Source organism: Aptenodytes forsteri, unplaced genomic scaffold (assembly GCF_000699145.1).
Source record: "Aptenodytes forsteri isolate BGI_AS27 unplaced genomic scaffold, ASM69914v1 Scaffold2, whole genome shotgun sequence".
Lineage (NCBI taxonomy): Eukaryota > Metazoa > Chordata > Aves > Sphenisciformes > Spheniscidae > Aptenodytes > Aptenodytes forsteri.
In genome coordinates this window covers 20,273,734-20,293,844 of record NW_008795695.1, presented here as the reverse complement: position 1 = coordinate 20,293,844, position 20,111 = coordinate 20,273,734, and the positions used below count along the sequence as shown (strand labels likewise).

The 20,111-nt window shown below is 35.3% G+C and overlaps 1 protein-coding gene across 1 annotated transcript in view; it reads left to right on the top strand.

Moving 5' to 3' along the window:
• Positions 1-20,111, top strand: part of IL1RAPL1 (interleukin 1 receptor accessory protein like 1) — a 360,140-nt gene that overhangs the window by 63,642 nt on the left and 276,387 nt on the right. The gene's annotated exons all lie outside the window — the stretch shown is intronic.

The following is a 20,111-nucleotide window of genomic DNA, read 5'->3' as shown; positions in this document are numbered from 1 at the left end:
ACAGCAATTGAAGAAGATGCATTTAATATAGTCTGCATTTAAAACTACCATATTAATATGTAAAATCCACCACAGACGAAAACAAAATATATGCCATAATAGTAATGTCCACAGCAGCAGAACAGTATGAAGAATGGTCCATTAGATTTTCAGTTCCTCACCAGACCTCTAACTTCTGCTTTACAAACATGCAAAGAATATAGCTGAACATACACCTAAGGTAGAAAATTAGCCTCTAGAATTATAGGATGACATTGGAAGACAGGAGTACATCATGATCTGTGTATTGCAGTGTAGTTCCACAGTATATTCCCCAAAAGAAGGCAGAAACAGGATTTTCCTGGTAACTGGAGGTGAACTAGATTCATATGGCTGACAAAGATGTTTGCATATGTAAGTTCTTGTACCTTCACAGTACCAAATAAAACAAGAAACAAATCTTAGAGAAAGAGTTCTGTGGCCTTGTCTTGTTCCTTTTTAGTATCTAATATATAAATATATTGCACATCAACAATTAGTAACAACACTTACGTTGGGCATTAGGTGGAATTGTAACAGTTTCCTTTTATGGTGAAAAGTTTGTTTTCTATTTTGATGTATCCCATTTGCTCTCCACGTTATCAGAAATTATAGTGAATTATGGTTTGTAATTTGCTTCCAGTAGATTAGTCTGGAAATCATATTGTTTATGTTGTTTTGAGAGAATTCAAGTAATCAATCATATTTATTTAAGCTCAATATCCAGGACCTCTTCATAATTTTTTTTTTTATGGAATTGATTTATTTGGTCAGTACAGACAGGCAATTACTGTCTAGTGATTAACCTCACAGTAAACATCCATGTACTCTGTTTGATTGACTCTCACGCGAAGAAAGCAGAGACAGAGTCTTCAAGAATTTGATTTATACCAGAAGGAGGTTGTCAATTATCTTTTGCAATATATGATGTATGGATTCAAAAAGTACATATTCCCTCAGTCCTCAGGTGATCCCTTCTGTCCCTATGGTTGGTGCTCCACTGCGCAGCAGTATTTCAAACAGACTCAGACTGACAGAGAGGAGAAAGAAAAAAGCATTGGAACCAGATGCATGTTACTATTTGTAGTAATAGTTTAAAAAATGTAATTCATCACTTGTGGTGTAGGTAGGAGTTCAGTATTTAATGTTTAACTAGACAGAGACAGAAAGAGACTTGGCTGATTTTGATGTGCTAAAAATGAATGAATGCATACAGAGGGAGTTACTCAGTTTCCACCTCTGCAAAGCCTGGCAGATGTAAGGACACCCTCCCGATTAGTAAACTGCTTGGGTAGTACTGTAGGAATTCATACCATCTTTATAATATTATGTGACTAAACAGAACAAACAGATTTACCTATGGTACTACTAATTTTATACTACCTCTGTATTGATGTCTTGATAAGACTTTTTATCAATGCTTTATAGGAAGAGATTCACGCTTTAGGTGCCTGTCTTATGCTTTCTCTGTGAGCTGAAAAACAGTTTGAATTGCCCTGGACACACATTGAGGAATATGCAGAATAAATGGGGGGTGGAAGGGACTGGGTTTTTGTTTTGAAAAAGGAATTAAACTTTAGTTCAGGAACTGAGAAATAAATGTTGTAAATGTCAAATTAAAAGTAGAAAACTAAATTAATAGTTGATTGCTTTACTGTATTAATGAAAACATAATTAATTGAAACAAAGGAATGATGTATCTTTCTGAAGTACAGACTCCGACATGTGTCCAGGCAGCATCAATAAATGATGATGCTTGTGTAAACCATTGCTAAGAACAAATTCGATCAATAAAATCCAGCTCCACAAGGAGTGAAAAAATTATTTCTAAGACATTTGAAATTTCTCTGACAAACATAATATTCAGTTAGAATAAAAGAATTTGAAAAATAGGAGTAAGAATTACCAGTTTGCCTCAGACTTTCCAGAACATGTGGAAAGTTGTAATGTGTTTATCAACTTGTAATGTCTTTATCAAAATGGGATTTATGAAAAATAACTCTCTGTATTCATTAGCATTACCTTGTGTGGTAATGGTGGGTGTCCCACCATCACACATCATTAGAAAACACAGTCACTTATTTTTTTCCATTTTCTGTGTGCTATGTTTCCATGTATGTGTTTAAGTAAGATTGGAATTTGGACTTTCTACATTTCTTTCCTGGAATATACTGTCTTTCCTCTAGAAACAGAAAAAAAACATCACCTCTGCTGCAAGAAATCCATGAGCCAGATGTTGTGTATGTATACATTTGTAGTATTCTATAGAAACTGAAGATCCTCTTTTGTGCATTATTATCACTGCCTAGTAAGAAATCAAATGGTTAATTATTTTGTTAAGAAATCATAGGTGTCTTGTTGCTGATGTAACAGGATTCAGTGTGTTAAGCAGAGGGTAGAACTGGATTAAAGCAGAATTCTTGTCCTTCCTTCTACCTAGCAGAGGCAAGGAGAAACAGGCAGCATATCCAGAGAGTAGAGTTACACAGTCATAGGGATACTCTCCAGTTACCTAAAATTTTCTTCTTCCTTTGGCTCTCCAAAACTCCAATTGGAATGAACAAGATAAAAATGATTTTGGAAAGTAGCGTTATTTAAGTGGATAGCCTATCTCTGAACAGTTTTTACTGAAAACTTTTCTTCAGATTGGAAATTAAGTTTGGGCCCAGGCAGTCATTTGCACAAATGTCTTGAAGTTATTTATTGTAAACAGTCTTTTTTGCAAATGATAATTTAGGTGTTCTGTAGATGAAATCAAAAGAAAAAGCTATTAAGACCTCCTGAAAATGATCCTTTGCTGAATTTGTGGGGTAGGAGAAATGCTAAACCTTTCTCTCACAGACATCTTATGCTACTTTATGCAAATAATAGATCTGTTCTTTGTTTCAAATACACAGAAGCTTGAATCTCCAATTTTAAAGTCATGGGCACCATATATCTAGCTAAATTAGAATGGCAGACCTAATACCGAGGTGACATACACACATAACTACATATGAGGAATGTATCCTGTAAGTATGTTGAAAGTACACTGACATTCAGAGTAACTTGAAGTTCCTGGTGATTTTTAAGACGGGAGTGTGTTGCTTTCTTAGTAAAAAAGGAAAAATAACATAAATCTTATTGGAGAAGAAAAGATAGGATGTTTCCAGACAATATGAGAAAGGATAGAAACAGTTTTCTTGACTTTATAAAGTCATAAAAAGCTCTCTTTCTAGTATTATGCATAGGAACTGGAGCAGAAGGTAGAACATACTCACAAGAGTTTATTGGAAGAACAGGGCCATATGTATAAGCAACTGCAATACTGTAAATTAAGTAGAAGCTCCTGGATGACTTAAGGCAGGCAGGGTGAGCCAGCTACGACACTGGTGGGATGTGGCAGCAGCCTGCCTTCTTCACCTCTCCTTCTCTCTGGGCAACCGCAGAAGATCATTTACTCCAGGATCCCCTTTATTTTTCTATACAATGCACTTTGGCAGCCTTGCTGTCTCCTATAGGGAAACCATTGTTGCTATTACAGACTATTAAACTATGGGTATAATTATATAGGCACATTATTTTCAATACTGATGTTGTGTACGCTTGTTGTGATAACCTCAGTGCTTCACACCTTACATACCTATTCTGCTATGATAGTGGAATATGGAATGGCTTGTATTCTGATTTAGAATTAAAGTTGAAAATAAAAAAGAAAAAAAAAAGAAGGAAATTCACACATTTTGAAAAAAGCCAAACTCACTTTTTAGGTGGTATCCATCTCATCTAACTATAGCAGTTGAAAATCCCTAAGCCATGGAAAAAGATGATTTTCCCTCCTTTTAAAGAATGAGAAAACAAATTGCCCTTTCTTAGTTTTTTTTCTTTATTTTGTGAAAAAAGCCCTGTTAGTGGCAGCAACATTGCATTAACAATGGTAAACAATACACAAAATCTTCAAAAGTTATGTACCTATTCCTTGACAAGAATAAGTATATACTTTACTTCTGATCCAGAATATGATTTCTTCTTATAATATGGATGTATCTTTCAGGTTTTTATTAGGATAATTCTTTTTGTTTGGATTTTATCGTTGTTTGGATGATCTGTATCTCACACTGAAAATATATTATCATCTAAGTGATTTGAATCAATTTCCTTATTCTGAGATCTGACTTAGAAATTATCTGCTTTGCAAAATGCAAACTATGCACTGATTATTCTAGCTTGTAACTAATGAAAATATTCACATAAACAGCATAATTGGTGGTTCTTGGTTTCCGGTTAAGTAATTACATTTTCTAAAAAGTCCTGCAATGTACAAAAACATTTGTAGACATTTATACCTTCAGATTGGTCAGATTAGCAATTTTTTCTTTTATATGTGGAATTTTAATTAAAGCATACCTGCCTTCTGTGACATACTTAATTAAGTGTATGTTCAGACTTGGGAAAGAATCATATTTTAACAGCATAGTATTAATTTAGTCATAGTGCATAACATGGGTCAAAAATATTTTCCAGCAGTGATTTCTTTTAATTAAACATTAGGTTTAATAATATTCTTCTTGTTACTTATACTACCGAGACATTTGCAAGCACAAACTCTTTCCACTTTTGCAGAATTTCATTCAGGTCAAATGAAGTCCAGCCTGGGTCTAAGAGAGACTATATGTGTCCCCACTGCAATATCAAATAGTTCTCCATGGTGGACATCACAAAGCAAACAGACCCCATCAGCCTTGCAGTTGGAGCATTGGTTATTCAATTCCTCCATGACTTTTTTAGTTTTAAATACTAAATTTTTTTTTCCATTCTGTTAAAAGTGACAAGCCCTTATACCTCGCAGATGGAATCAGAGCTAATCAGTATGTTCTTACTCCTGAAGCCTTTCCTCAGAGATACCCTTTATTGTCTTTATTCGTTGATTAGTCCCCTTAAAGTCCCCTTGAAAACAACTCCTGTTGGAATGAGCAAAATTCTAGATTTAGTGATTTAAGCATGTTCACAATCAAGCTTTAGCAATACTAAATTTAATGTAAATTCATACAGGTCTTTTTATTGTTTAAATTTAGTCTGGTTGGTTTAAAATATTTCTTCAATAATCAAATATTATAATTCAATAATCAAAACGTCCCAGTTTACTCTTTTCCGTCTGCTACCCATGACTTTTTTCGTCTTTAGATTTTTTAGGCAAAAAAAGGAATGTAATTTATCTGTTAACAGTTATACAGTAGTTGACTCTGTTAGTGTTGCTTAAAGGTTGGGATTTGTTGAATAAGCTTTGTCTCTTTTGCTTTCTGACAGGATTAGTCTTCATTAGCACAGTACAAAATCTTAAATGACTATATGTACGTACGTATTCTTAGTGCTGAAAAGTCCACTGTGAAAATAAATAGTATGAAGAAATAATTATAATTAAATTCTATACCTAGCCTCACAGCTCACTACATTTGGATCTTATATACATGGCTTGTCACCATATTTGGGAGGGGGGAAGGGGGAAGGGGGACTTTGAAGGTTTTAGCCTGCTTTAAGTGGTCTGTATTCTAACCGTGTAAGACAAAATGTTCAACCTTTTTTCCCCAAAATGTCAGCATTAATTCTTTCCAGTTCTGCTGCTCTTTCTCCCTCAATACATTGGAATGCAGAAAGGTGCTGCAATGAGCACGTACCTTTTTTTTTTTTAGCAGGTGCTAAGTGAGAAAAGTGTTAAAGAACAAAGATTATTTTTTCCAAGCATTTAGAGCTTGAGAACAGACTCTGCTTGGTTTCTGCAGCTAATGACAGGGATGAACCCTTTTGAATGCACCCAGCCCCTCCTTCCTTCAGTTGATGCTAATAATTATCAGAGCCGATGCTCATTCCTTTTGTTCATCATGAATTTAATTCAACTCCAGAACATGTTCAGATAGAAATTCTATTTACCATTATTCTGTGCAAAAACCTAATAAAATATAAAGCAAACAATAGACTTATTATGAAAGCAGCATGTTCAAAATACGAAACTAGCATTTTTATAATACATAAAATCCTGTAGGTTTAACAAATTCATGGCTGAAGAGTGGGTTGGATGTTTTTTTTTAATTAGAAATGAGCGATCTTCTTTTAGAGTGCAATAATTTTTGTATGGCTGAAAACCAGGGTCTAAATAAATCTCATGTGTGCATTTGAGTAGTAATAATGAGAATGTTATGTAAAGATTTGATTAAAACATTCTCTATAAATGTTCATTTAGTGGGTTATTCAAAACCAGCCTTATATAAGGACAGCAATGAGCAAAGCTTTATGTATTTTACTTCAAAGTAAGTGCAAATGATGTCATGTACTGTTTGTTATACGTTGAAATCATGTATTAGAAAACCACCTTCAGCAACTTAGCGAAAGAACAGATGCATACGTTAAAGGGAGACAGACTACCAGCTCTATTTTGAACCTTGCTGCTGGTGGCCTTCTGACATTTCTACCTTTGTGATATGCCAAATTGGGGTGTTCACAAAGGCCAGCTTTAATAATTGGAGATTATTCCCATCCGTGGTCACTGGAGAGAGAGAAGATCCTCTGGATAGTAATTAAGAGAAGTAGACAGAGTTGGGCGGTCAGAACTTATAAGACAGTCTCTATAGGCTGTAGAAGGAGTAGAGTTTCCTCTGCCTAAGATTAGATCTGATGAATAACTTGTTCCTTTTGGGTGATAAGTTTACATGCTTGTCATTCTGAGATTATTCCCATCCGTGGTCACTGGAGAGAGAGAAGATCCTCTGGATAGTAATTAAGAGAAGTAGACAGAGTTGGGCGGTCAGAACTTATAAGACAGTCTCTATAGGCTGTAGAAGGAGTAGAGTTTCCTCTGCCTAAGATTAGATCTGATGAATAACTTGTTCCTTTTGGGTGATAAGTTTACATGCTTGTCATTCTGGACAAAGTCCTAATTACTGCATAATATACCTTCTATAATATTCTCCCTTTCTTAGTTGCTATATTTGTCTGTTATTTGCCAAAAATTCCTGCAGGACATGGCCACTATTGCTGACTTTTCTTATTTTATTAATGCTTTTTATACAAGTACACCTTATTTTGCACTTCCCTTGCTATAACCTAGGTCTTCCTCCCTACCTGATAGTGTATCCTGAGAAGAGGAGAAATGATCAGTCTCTTGTGGCTTTTTGTGTGGATAATGTAAAAATAGAACATTAGTTATAAAACCCTAAGACATATAAGAAAGTTTTGTGTTTAGCACAATAAAGTAAGTTTCAGTATTTACAAGCTTATTTTAATCATCCTTGTTCACTGTGTGTCATGCCTGTTGATGCCTCTGCTTATCTCATACAATGTTAACGAATGGAAAAAATATGTATGACTTGTGATAGTTAACTGGGCAGACGCTACGAAACAATGTAATTGATGGTGCAGTCATGACTTCTGTTGGAGTTCTGTACTCCCTGTTGACAATATGGTGTCAGTGACAGTTAAAGGGACGTTTTAACATGTTGTTATTAGTAGAAGAAATCTCCTTATTCCCTGAGGAAAATGAAAAATTCCACTTAAATTAGATATTATGTAACAAGTGCAGTGTGTTGATGTGCATAGTGTTGTTGAAATTATGATATTTTTGCTTATTTCTAGCCATAGTTTTGTTATTATGAACCTGATGAGTTTTTAAACTTGTATTAGACTTTTCTTTTGCTGCTGATTTTTTTTCAATTGTGGCTTTGTGTGTAAGGTAAAAAACTAATGTAAAAAAGTAATAACTCCAAACAAATGTGGTTTTTACATAAATTGAGAAAAATTTAGTGAAATGCCATTTCTTGGTGTGATGGAAGTTTGTTTGTGTGAGTCAGTTTCCCTTTCTTCATGAGTCATGTCAGAATATTGAAATATAAACATTTTGAGTAGACGTTGTTGCCATGGTGCTGCTTCCCATTGTTTCAGTTTAGTGTGGTGAAGTTGTTAAGATGAGCTCCGTTCTACAGAGAGAAGGAAACTGTAGACAAAAATGTTTCTCACAAAACTGTGTTAGTGACTACTAAAGACATAAAAAACTTATAAACCCTTAGTTCAATAAGATGTTACAAAAATTAAATAAATCTGTTCTTAAGGCACCCAAGATGCTTGTTAGGCAACCTGTTAAAATGTAGTTAAATGACATTCAATGTTAATGTTTCGCATTATTGCTATGGAATCAGAAGACTTCATTTTACTTTTACGTTCCCCTAGAGTATGTTAATCCAACAATATTGTCCTAACCGAGCATTTATAATTTCCCTAGCTTTTCTTTGAAAGCTTTAGATAATTTATGTGTACAGTGGAGTCCTCCAGGATGGTATTTTAATAAACTAGAGTATAAAATGTACAAGTACGATAGCATATGGGCCTTGTCTTGCCTCCATCCTTAAAAACAATCTGTACACATTCTTAAAAACAGTCTGTACACAATTACACTAACTGTATATTTAGCTTTAAAATGGAAGGCAATTTTCTATTGTTTTCAATCTTTCAATTGGCTTAGTCAAATTCTTAACTCAGAGCTACTAAGTGAAACGATATTAGTAGTACATACGTTAAGCGAGAAATTCCAGATAATACATGTAACTGAAATCATTGCGATTGTTATTACAGGCAGAAAAACTTTGTTTAAAGAAGAAGAAAAAAGACATCTCATTTTTACTGCAGCATTACCTGCTTGGTACAGCATTAAGAGAATAGTAACATCAAAATCTTGTACAAAGTATCTGAGATGTATTCCACTATATCAACAGTACACTTATCTTAAAGAGTATTCATGTTTTGAGATGACCTCAGAAATATTGTCCTCTGCCCTTCACCATCCCCAAGAAAGAAGTGATCAGGCTTTTTTTCATGTTGTTGCCTCACAGTATTAATTAACCATCTCAAAAATCATAGTATATAAACAATGGAAAAACAGTGCATATCAAATTTAAGAAACAAGTTTTAGTTGGGATTCTTTTACAAGTGTGAATCGAGAGTGAAATCTTGGTTTCTTTGAGACCAGTGGCAGTTGGCCCATTGACTTAACAGGGCCAATATTTCATCTTTTGACTTTTTTGTTAAGAAAGATCAGAACTCAAGTTCATTTAAAAAAGTGAAATCAGATTTGAAAAAAAAAACAAACACCCCGCAAATCACCTTGGTGTTTTATTGGTTACTCTCTCATCCAATTGCTTTCAATTATTTAATCAATTACTTTTTAAAAAGAAATTTAAAAATATCTTCATCATGTTTTAGTAACAGGAAAAAAGGCATGATGACCATCCAAAACACAATGAACAGTAGATGAAATCTTTTTTACCATAATAAAAGGGGAAAACCTACCCATCTATTTTTACATCACTCTAAAATACAGGTTTTAATTTTGGAACTGGCTGAAACTATAGTTCCTCCTAATTTACTCGGTGAACAGTTTGATCCTATTCTTACTGGCGTCAATAGAGATAAAATACCTACTGGCTTACTGGAAAAAATACAGGGCTAAGAAAAAGCAGTCAAGAGAACAAATTTTCTATTCTAGGGTACTTTATCTGAAAAGTTTAAAAGTGAAAGATATGTGAAAAGGAATAGGAATGAATAAATCAAAATTATATCATAATTTAACTTCTGATGTTTTACTTATCTGTGTGAGAGCTTAATATAGGAAAACAATTTCAGCAACTTATTTTTTTCTGTAGGAAGTTGATAACACATGGTAATTGTTTGAATAGGAAAAAGAAATTGGAACCAGCAATGACATTTTTCATTTCTTTAATACAGTTTTTCTTTTCACTTTGGAGTATTATATTCACATCCAGAACTGCATTAATTTAAAAATATGAGATATAACTTCATAGAAACAAGATTGAGGAGTGATATAAATCAGCGGATTTCCTCCATATTCCTTAAACAAAGTGGAGAGGGAGGAACTAAAATAGAAAGATGCCTGTGAGTTTTCTCCCTTTCTAAATCATTCTGTCTCTCTTCACTGCATCCTTCCCGTGTTAAACAAGATGATGATATTTCTCCAGACACAGTATATGACAAGAAACATTCTCAGTCCTTAATAAGCCCTTTATGGAGTCAACAGTCCCACACTATAATTTTAGTCAAGTTGTGGGAGGTTTGTTTATGGTGAGTATATGATCTGTTGTGTGTTTTTTCTCTAGAGGTAAGATTCCTCTCACCTAACTTTAATACTTACAGACATCTGCATATGAGCTAGTTGCTCTTTGCAGCAATTCCATGGCATGACTTGTGTCCTCCTGATGCCAGTGTGTGAAACATCAGACGAGTTATATTATACGATGTCTCACTTCCATCTCTTGACTATCAAAGGAGCTTTAGGTGACAAACTCAAATGTAGATTTATAATATAGGCATCGAAATTATATGAATCCTACTTTAAGTTTTCACAGTTGTTATGTTTATAACCTTTGGAAATGGTAAGCTGGCTCTACATAATATTTTGTTGTTATAAAACAAGTCCAAAAATGAATGACAGCTTTTTGAAGCAGACAAGAACAAATCTGTAGAAGAAATGTTATTTGTTTTTAGACTGAGATGTACAGCTGAATAAAATAAGCCAGCTTTTGGGTGTACAAGGCTGTCTTCAGATCTCAGGGGTTTAATATACCAGCTGGTCTAATAAAATATATTGCTTCTACCTTGTTTTGTCTAAGCCATCATGTCTACAACAACATTACTATTATTGTTTTTCATGGTATTTAGGTTTTCTTAGGATGGAATCACAGCATGCATTTCTTTAAGCTAGCTGCATTGTACAAAATAAGTATAGGGATTTTTATTAAAATATTACTGTTTTGATTCATTTTGGCGGCTAGAATAAACTGTGCTTCACATGTAAAACAGAGTGTACCCTTTTCCATTCTGTGCTTTCATTGAAAGTGATGATTGTGGTTACAAGACAACTGAAAGCTTTCCTTTTACATTTCGTGATTCTGAATACAACTCGAACTAAACGTAAAGAAAATTGAGTCCTCTCTGAAAACAAAGGTTTTGATTTGAGAGATCCAGTAAACATAATAAATGTTTTATTAGTAAGTAGGTGGGTTATGATGTTTCAGTGTAGAGATGGTAAATTTCTTTTAAACTACTACTTCTGTTCACTACTTACCTGTGTCTTCCAACAGGGCATTTTTTAAGGCAATATCAACTGGCATTAACACCCAGATGGGTAAAGAACTTGAGGAGAGATGTGATTTTTATTTTGTTGTCACACAGCTCTGCCAGGAAACCTTGTCTCTTCCACACACAGCACGGGAGGCAAGCGTTACTCGCTGTGAACGCCTCCTGCTTCCTCCGCAGCTTTGTGCCTGGTGCTAGAGCCCAAGCACCATCTGCCTTATAGCAACCCATGCTGGACCTGTCCTAACATACCAGCCCCCCTGAATCTGACACAGTTTGTGATTTCAATGACCAAAACAGGCCTCTCTCATTTTGCCAAGCCTGCCCTTTGAAAGCATAGACCAGCAATGCACTTTGGGTCTTGGCATCGCTTCCAAGATGTGCCTCATCGGCGGCAGCAGTGGGGACCTCCAAAGAGGTCACCCTGCCTCCCCACAAACACCGTTGCAGTTGTTCCTGCCCTCCTGCAAACCACCTGTCTGCACATCCTCCCCTGTGCGAAACTTGGACAGTGGCAGCAGACAAGCCAAGGCTTGGTAGGAAGGCAGCACAAAAATAACCCGCTGCGGATGGAGGTCTCAGGGACCACTGATTCTGTGGGGCGGAAGGGAGCATCTACCCACCCCCATCTGAGAAACAGAGGAGCCACAGTCTCTGGCTGAGCAGTCACCCCTCCATGCAGTGGCAGAGCATCGCTGAAATCCTGTTTTGATTTTTCCGGTGTTTTGTTCCTTCAAAAAAATTCCATTAGTTTTTCAGAATTTTTGAGCTAGCATTCAGAATTCAAAAAGTCACTCATGAATAACTTGGCAAAGGGCAAAAAATGCATAATGATAAGCTAATTTAAATAGAAATAGGCTCATTCCTTTGTGTGGGTTGCACATGCTTTTTAAAAAAAAAAATTCTAGATTTTTTTGAGCAAATTCAGTTTTCTGAGGAGCTACCCCGACACCTTCAGGAAAGAAGAAAAATAAGGCTAGGTGAACTGTTTGTCATTTTTGTACAGCTAGCAGTATCTAGACTTTTTGGTCACATTTGAGGAATGACAGTTTCTTAGGATGAATGGGAGGGTAGGAACAGAGATTAAGAAAGAAAAGACACTTGCAAAATGTGGATAATGTCACATTTACTGGAAATTATGTGATCATAACAGGAAAAGCCTTTATTTTTCCCTACTCTTGTGCATAAATAAAAAGGTGAACACTGAATAGGAAATAGTCCTTTGCAGCTACTGTTCTGACAAAGACAGGCTCAAAAGATTGAAGGAGAAAAATATTTGAAAGAGTTATTCTGACGTCTGAAAAGTCAAATGCATTTCAAAATACTTTTGCATGTGCTCTGTAATGCCTTATTCTAATATAGTATAAATGCTAGTCGGCAGATCACATCTCATATTTTCAAATCTAAATTCTGTACTGTTCTGCTTTAGGTGTCTTCTTGTCTATGTGGTTCATGAACATCCTCGTGATCTGTCATAGTAGATTTGATATGCACATAAAGCTGAGGGAACAATGATTTATAAACTCCACTCAGAAAGATATACAGGTATATATGCCTGCTGTGGGATGGACAGAAAGCATAACGCACTGAAAATGTCTTACTTTATGCTGTAGTTTATGTAAGTTGGAAGAAAATATTATCTTTAAATACACGTTCAGGGTCCTGTTATTACTTAATAATTCCGTAAGAAACATAATTTCTTTTAGTTGTTAGCGTTACTTGTTTTTTTCTGACCTTTTTAAAAAAGCAGTTCTGAAAAATGTTACTTAGTTCAGCAAAGACAAAACAAACCGCAACAATATAAATGACTCTGTTAGGCCTTAGAGGCCAAATTAAAAGACTTTCATGACTTGAAAATTTCCTTTCAATTTTTGAATATATGGCAAAGTAACTCTTCTAAAAAAAGTTCCAGCTGACCTAGTTTCCTTATTAAACTGAGTGCTTCATAGTACCAAAGGACAGAAAACTTGCATTAACTTGATTAAAAATACTACACTGAGTCAATAGAAAAATGATGAATCTACTCTTAGGATTTTAAAAGGATTTTGTGAGCAGAAAGGAGACTTTTTTAATAAGTAAATTGTTACAGAATGAATAGCTACATGTGTAGAAGGTCCTTATGGTTCCTACTCATGTACATCATGGAAGAGTAAATGAAATGAGTAGAGTATGAAATGCAATTCTGGCTCAAGAACTGAATTGGAGGGGGTCTTAATTCTTGTTTGTTTATGGCAGTTGATAATATCTAGTTAAATTAACTGAAATACTGTTAAATATTCAGGATATGGATTGTTTCTTCACCATGCATAGCAAAGGAATATTTATTTTTTTAGAGGCCTTTCAGCATTATCAGCATGTTAGGATAGAAAAAAGTTGTTTTCTGCAATTTCAGCCATTAAAAGAGAAGCTAGGCCAGTGTTAGAATAGGTCTGTCATAGAATCAAAATACTGAAGTGTGTTTGCATTGACACTATTTGCATTTCCTTGCTTTATTGTAGTCTATATAGGATTTTGAAAAAAAAAAAAAAAATTCATACTGCAGTGGTGGGCTGTTATGTTAAAAGATTTGAAAAAGGGTGAAAAGTGTGTTCATCTATAGCTAAGAGACATTTGATGATTTTTTACTTATTCAAATATAAAGCATATTCACATAACTGTTTTAAAATTAGTTTTACCTGTTGTGCTTTTAATTAAAAATATTTAAGTGTTTATAATTAAACAAACACACACCCATTCACTAAATCTGAATGGAGCTCACTGATTACCAGTCAACAGAAAACATCCCAGTTCAAAACAAATCCTCTTTTCCTTCTCCAAAATCTTTGCCAACTTTTTTATCTGGGAGGAGAGGAAAATAAGTTGCTTGTGTGTGTGTTTGATTTTGTGGGGCGGAAAAAAACCCCATATTTTTAACAGTATTTAGCTGTATTTAACCTTTACCAAATTTTGAGTAACACTTCTTTGAAGAAATATATGGGACACTTTTAGGAGGAAAAGACACTTTTAACAGGAGAAAGATAATTTAAAAATCTTGCTTAGAATATATTATTAGAAAGCACTTCTATGAGATAAGAGGCAGACTTTCATGCCTATAATGATGCACAAACTTTTTCCTGAATAAGATGACAGTTTTTCTGGGGGCAGGGGAAAGGGTTGCTGTGAATTGAAACCAAGACAATAGTACAAGAGTGGATAAACAGAGTATTTGTTTGAGACAAACATATCTTTCCTTCTCCTGTGGAACAGGAGCTTGGGAAGACTTTAACAATACACCCTGAAAGATTCAGTGGGTATGGGAGAAAATGAATATATGAACATGGAAGGAGTAAGAAACTTCCACTAGTGGAGAGGAGAAAAACACACACAGAGAAGACAGTGATTTTTTTCTAAAGAAGGCCTACTGTAAATGTGTTTATGATTTTCCCTACTGTTGGAATCCGTACCATTTTTCACAAGACAGTATTGACACTGAAGACCATGGTGAGTTAGTCAGAAGGTGAAACATATTTAAGTGAATACAGTTGTATCTGCCATTGTGAATGGCTGCTGTAATCACAGCTTCTAAAACCCATTGTAGATTTCAACAGTCCACGGTACAACGGAACTCTTAAGAAAGACAATAGTTGTCGACATTCCATCAAAGAAAACAATATAAGTGGAATGAATATGCTTAGATTTCTTTTTACTTTGTATAACTGATTTATAAAAGAAATAGCAGAGAGAGAGAAAAACAAGAGGGCAAACCACTGTGAAAAGTAATTAAAGATATGAATACTTGGGAAGGGTAAAATACTGCTACAACTACAGTGAAGACTATATGGCATTCTTTAAACTATTAAATGGATTTTGGTTTTTAAGGTTGTATATTGAGATATTGTTATGATTATCAGAGATATCACACTGAATTTTGATTCTAATTTCTGTTAAAAAAATAGATTATATAAAGCTTTTAATTTACCATTTATGTACCAACAGGCTCTATAACAGGTATTTTACAAGATTTGCGCAGTTGAAATTATGAGGAGTTAGATTCTGGGAGAAGTTCAAAGGTGATGGATATTTAGTTAATATTTTTACATTATGTATTTCTGCATTCAGTTGGTGAAGAATGTACCCTACCTGAATCTCACTGAAATGATGCTTCTGTGTAAGTTTACTGCCCAAGGTTTGTGTAGATTGATCCAATGAAAACATCAGCTAAAAGCAGAGCTAGGCATCATTTACTTATTTAATAATGATTTTTTCCCCCCAAAGGGTAGTTTTCACAATCATTTTGGAACTGATATGAAATCCATTGAAGGGTTTTGCCTTTACCTGTCAGCTTTGCCTTTACCTGTCATCATGAAATATTTCAACTGCATTATGCAGCCTTTTCCTCTTTAAAATCTTTATAATTGTTGTCCTCATTCTAAGTAACATAACAAGTGAGAGGCCCCAAATTGCCTTTGAAACTATTACTATGTAATGTACTGTATGATTTTGGTTTACTTGCTTAGTTGCTTTTAATCTAGAAATGGCATTATAGCAAAACAAACAATACTGTCAAATATATGAACCTGTTTTTCTCCCTCCTTAAGGTTATGTTGGCTACATATACAGATATTTGAGAAATACCTGTGCATCTTACGCACAAATGTTAAATAATGTTCAAATGTAAATGCCTAAAGAATATCAGAATAGGTTTTTAAAAGATGAAATTAACATTTAATGTGGCTTTATTATACAAATAACCTGTCACAGCCTGTAATCTCTCCTCCATCCTCCCCCTGCTGCACTGAAAAAAAGCCCAACACTTTAGCTAGGCAAAATGAGAAATATTTTTTATTTTGTCTGTTAGAAACAAGGTGGGATTTTTGCATCCGCATATCACATTGTTTTAAAATAACCTTGGCTGGCCTTTGGAACTTGATTCCACGTGTCTCGTTCTCCACTCAGGCATTGTTTTAGGGGTTAGATCGCAAGCTGCAAAAATTGTAAATGTGAGTCTGAAGCAGCTTGACAATTAGACAAGCACTTAGAATTCTTCCAATCTTTTTTTCATATGTCATCTGTAAGAAAGTGAATGCTTACATTATAAATCAGGCTTTTAAACATTGCTTCCTAATGCTTTGTTTTCTTTCCAGGAGATTTATTTCTGCCTAACACAGCAGGAAAAATTAGCTAAAATTATTTAGTTTCTTTTTTTTCAGAATAATGAGTCAAGTCTTAATGGTCAATGAAATACGAATGCAGAAGTAAATGAAAAAAATTTATAATTGAGAACTTAAATGTGTGGAAGTGAGGAAATTCAGGAGGAGGTCATATGTTAGAGAAGGCAGATACTGCAGCAAATGAGGCTCAAAAAATCTTAGTAATACTACTGGTGATTAATTATCAGTATGTGCTGCTTGAAAGATCACACTGTTTACAAAGTCTTTTTTCTGAGTGACGTAATTCTGTTACTTGCACAGTGGTTCCATCAAATGATGACTTTTGTGACACTGCTAGAGTTGGTGACGTGTCACCCCTGTCTGGGAGTCATTCTTAAAAAACAGGTTTTTGTTTCCAACAGAACAAATAAATAACATGTTCTAAGCAGGTGCTGTAATACTGCATTACAAGAGCAGTAATAGGCAGGAGCTTTCTGGATGTGTCTAGACAGTTCCAGGTTTGGAGATCTTTTAAAAATTTTCTTTAGTTTCACTGCAGTTGAATTCAAAGACTCAAAACTCAAAATCTCTCTTCATCTCTCAGTCATCTGTAGCAAATTCAGAAGGAGAGACACTAAATTTCTGTTTATAAATTAACAGGCTTGTCTCATTGCGATTCCTGTCTGACAAATGTCTACATCACAAAAAATGCCATTACGGTCAGCAATAATTGGCATCCTCATTGGTAATCTCAGCAGAGAAGAGGAGACTTGAATAGTTTTGGAGGCTGAGCTACCAGCCTCGCTATTAGGTGGAGTCCCAAAAATATGTTAGCCAAGGAGGGGTGGAGAAACCTTCTCTTCTGCTCTGGTTTGTAGATAAATAAAATAATTTGGTTCACAATGTTGTGATCATTCACTACTCAGGACAAATAACTTCATTTAAAATTAAATGGGCTATGTCCTGTTTCTAAACTTTTTTCAATAGTTTGCCTGCGGCTGTTACAGAAATGGAAAAATAACTCTTGAATTTCAAATCAAGATTATTTTTAAAATGTTGCCTAGGTTCAAATTCTTTTTCCTCACACAGAAAGGAAGAAAATAGTTGTGGTATTCCCTTATGTCACTACAAGATTCCTTCAGCCCACATGTATTTTGCAGCCACATAGTTCAGAAGCTGACAGTAGGTACTAGTTTGTGCACTAATTCTTGACAATGGCCTGAAGAGATGATCAGTCTTTGCTATTTGTATTTGAAACTCACCATTGCTGTAATCAGGATCCTAGAGTTCTCTTGGTATTCTCTGGAGGCTCTGCGAGGTGTTACTTCACAAAATAATTTTGTAGAACGAAAATGAAGTTGGAGACAGTTGTTATGAGAACAGTGTGGGTATATACATATTTTTAATGGTATTGATTTTATAAACTGGTTAAGTCGTTAATCCTTTTACTCAATTTTTAGGTAACTGTTTTCAAATAGCAATTTATAGAGTAAAAATCAGTATTTTTAGGCATTCATAGGCATTCAGAAAGGCAGTATTACTTCTAAACAACCAAACAAAACCCCGCCAATTAACAGGATAACTGTTAGTGATAACCTGTCCTGCCTATCCCAAAATGTGAAGGGAAGGCAGAATATTTGTACCTTGCTGTCAGTGTTCTGCCCAAATTTAAAGCCATTGCCTTTAAGTTCACGGCTGCATTGCACTTCTACTGCTTCTATCTCATCAACGCTACTGCAAAACGAAACACTGAACTTTGTTGTGAGAGCTGAGACGGACATTGAAATTTTCCAGAAAGGTCAGCTGAAATATTCCCGTGCTGCTCCCAGTCTCTCTCCCCGCTAGCTCTCAGGCTGCCCACAGCCCTGCTCCTCAGAGGTGAGCTGTGCAAAATGCTTTCCAGCAGCACCCACTTGGTAATTGTTTCTCTGTCTAGAGATGCCAGTGCTTCTAGACTAGGCAACATGTCAAATTGACAGTGAAAACTGCACAATACACAGTTGCCTATGACTGTCAAACCTTATGATGTTGATGCAACAGGTAAACCTCAAGGAGTGGTATTGCCAAGTAAGAGCCGCTCATTTCTAGCTAATCTAGATTTTTCTAGTCAACTGCAGACTTTTATGAAGACAGGTTGGACGTGACAGTGCTAGGACTAACCATTAGCTTTGTACTCAGTAAAATGCAGAAAATTTTCTCCTAAGCATCTTTCAATTGCTGTGTTACAAATAGAGACATGCACCACTTCTTTGTGTGCTTGTCTTTCCAGTCACAAATTCTTCTGATCAAATTCTGAGGGAAAGAAAAGTTTCCAGATATTGATTTCAGATTCTGTAAGTCCAGCTAGGTTCATAACTTTATTATGTTCCAAACAGCATGTGGACATAAAAGTAATGTAGCATTCACCCTCAATGATTTCTAGAAAGACTTTTTTTTTTAAAGTTAAACCAACTAGCTCAAAAAATAAAGCATTTTAAATTAATACCGCTCTTAGTTTCAGAACTGCAGGCATAGAAAAGGAAAGATATGAAATATGAAGAGCTACAGTATAGTTAGTTACAACTTTATTTACTCAGTAGGTATTGCCTGGATACTAGTGCAGGCTACAGTTCCTTCTTGAATCATCATCCTTCATGGAAAACTTTTATTAGCCCCTCGCTGACCCTTAGACCCTTTCTAGAACTACAGTCCCTTCCCCTCACGTGGCAGTGGAAAGATTGGTCAAATGGGACTGTCATTCTGCTTCCCTAGGAGGTCAAAGCTTAGCATTAAAAAAATACCTCTCTCTCTGCCATTAGTGCTGCTTTGGGGCAAGCAATAAATGACCCTTGGATCAGGACCAAGCTGTATGTAAACTCTGACTTTTTCAGAGTTTATTATTGTCACCGAACATTGGGAATGAAACTGCTTAATACTGGGTGTATTAAAGAGCAGGCATTACTTTATTCGGCTGGGTGCATGTGGGATCTCTCCGCCTAGCATGCACACCATATGTTGCATCAACCGTCCCTTATGTGGCTCTTCGATATACATATTCATTATAGTTTCTTGGAATAATCATACATATTCATTATATTTCTAGGAACTAATTATAATATCTGCATAGTCTTTCACGCATGAGTTTTGGGTCCTTAGGAGCATCTACAGGTGTCTTAGATGGTCTCTTGTGGTCTTTGCAGGAGGTGAACTTTTCTTGAACCTTTGGGCCCTTCTCCTTATATGGTCACAAATTGGCTCATCACTGCCATTTGCCACAGTTCTGGTTGTCCTTGTCTGGTTTCTCCTAGTACTTATCTATCCCATGATGTGCTCGTTAGCTTTGGCCTTTTAATAATCACTTCAGATAATCCTTTCCCCTCTGTCTCTTGCTTATCAAGGAACTAGATACCTTATGAAGTGAAAAATAGGCACAAGATTCATAGATCCATGTATGCATACCTAGGTACACACACGGATACAAGGAAGCAAGAACAAATAATGCGGTTGTTTGGACCTGAAACATACTTCCTATGAACCCAATTTTTCCCCTAATTTTGACCCAAACTGAAAAGACTACAACTTTCCTGGTTGCTAGTCATAATACTTTGGGCTCTTAGCAACCATTTTTAATTGTCAACGATTCTCACATTTAACATATTAACTATAAATACCCAGTTGGTTCTAGTCATTCCCTTCACTACAGCACTGCTGGCTTGTTTAGAATCACCTACCAGCAAAATAAATTTAAAAAAATAAAATTGGTTCACTGTATTGTCTTATGATTTCACTTAAATAAATTTTCATGAAATCAGTTTAGAACTGTGTTCACCTGAAAGAGCAGAACATAATCAAAGTGGAGTAGCACTATCC